The sequence below is a fragment of the Arachis hypogaea genome, chromosome 7, assembly GCF_003086295.3.
Source record: "Arachis hypogaea cultivar Tifrunner chromosome 7, arahy.Tifrunner.gnm2.J5K5, whole genome shotgun sequence".
Classification (NCBI taxonomy): domain Eukaryota; kingdom Viridiplantae; phylum Streptophyta; class Magnoliopsida; order Fabales; family Fabaceae; genus Arachis; species Arachis hypogaea.
The window spans coordinates 19,377,585-19,379,494 of record NC_092042.1 but is presented as its reverse complement, the minus strand read 5'-3'; positions in this window follow the sequence as shown (position 1 = coordinate 19,379,494).

Below are 1,910 nucleotides of genomic sequence, written 5' to 3'. Positions count from 1 at the left end.
GAGATTGATTTACAGAAGATCAAGTTGATGGCTACTTCTACTTCTGATTTTTGCTGAAATAAATTTCAAATTTGATGAATGGATTTGTTGATTTTTTATGGTTGATGGCTGTTTCTACTTCTAGTTTTACTAAAGTGAATTGAAATTGGATGAATGGATTTGAAAATTTTTATATGTGGAGTATTTTTTGGTGTTTGATTGATTTGGTTTGGGTCCGAATTGTAAACTTATGAGTGAATCGGTTGATGTCTAATCTTTCATCACCACCACCACCACCACTATTGATTTCAGTATGGTTTGTTGTAGGAATAGTTTTGAATTCCATGGCAAGAGTTGGTGCAGATTGCGTTATAAAAAATTGAAAAAGTGAGTTAAAGTTGAGTGTAGGATAGTTTATAAATTTTATTAAAAAATTAACAAAAATTTAAAATTTAGATACTTTTGTCATACAAAATTCATCTTTCATAAATATAATATTAATTTTTTAATTTATAGATATTTTTGTCAACGTTTATAAACTTCATAGATATTTTGATAGTTTTTTTCAAGTAATAGAAAACATGCTTTTCTGTTGACCGAGTCATAACTTATAATTCCAACGATAAATTATTACGTCCCCAAACTTGATTAGATGTCTATTTCACTCAGGATTAGGTTGAAAGTGTTTTTATTTCTATGTTATAATTGTCATATGGATCCCGTTAGGATCGAACTCTTGACTTTTCGGGTCTAGCGCTTTAATACCATGTCATGATACCACTCATCCCAAAAGCTTCAACTGATGGAAAAATGTAACACTAATGATTATATCTTTAATACTCCATAAATCTCCATTGTACACATTGTATAAATATTTTATTGGCTCCTTATACTTTTCCTTATCATATATAATTCAACTTTACTTGTCTCGATGTTATAATTTATTCAACTTGTGGGACCGACAATTTTAATATATATTTAGTAAGATAATAGAAAATATTAATATTTATCAGGGTTTAAAATTGATTCAATATTAATTAAAAATAATAAATTTTGTTAGTGATAAAATAATATTTTTTTAATTAGCCAAATTATAGTATACTACGTACGTATATTTTATAACAAGATTAAATACATAAATTTAAAATGCATAAACAATTTACTAAATACATACATCTGGTCATTTATTGAAATAATATTTTTTTAATTATTTTTATCACGTTTTATAATGTTTCTGTTAGTGTTTTTAAAAAATTAGAAACAATTTTAATTGTTTATCAATAAAAAATTAGTTGAACTAATGAAGTCAAACAAAAAAATTAGCAAAATAATTTATTCACGTAACACTATTATCTGGAATAATTACACTATTTGAATTTGTTGGTATCCATCCTTTCTCTATTTGATCGACACGGGTAATTATTATACTCAGGACAGATTTTTGGTGAGATGAGAAGACAGGTCGAGGTCGGATTTAAAAAATATCTGTTCCAAAATATATATAAAACTAAAATTTTAAGTTTTATATATACAAATAATTTAAATAAGGTTTAATTACCAATATTCTGAAAACCGGTTTGAATCGGCCGGTCGAACCGGTTGAACTGTGAATCGAAAGCTAAAACGGTTCGGACAATTAGAAAAATCGCAAAATTAGGAAACCGGCATTGAACCGACGAACCGGTTGGTTACCAGTCGGTCGAACCGAATCGAGACTCGGCCGATTTTTTAGCCGTGCAGCAAAACGCTGCCGTTTTGCGTTTTGTCAAATGTGAACCTTAATTCTCCTTTGCCATTCGCACTTGCGTGTTGCGTTCTAGATTCCCAGTCCCACACGGCCACACCCACAGACCCACACCCACGCACTTCAGCTCCACTCTCATCATTCATCACCGTCACGATCCGTCGCGCCATCACGTCAGAGAGAGTGA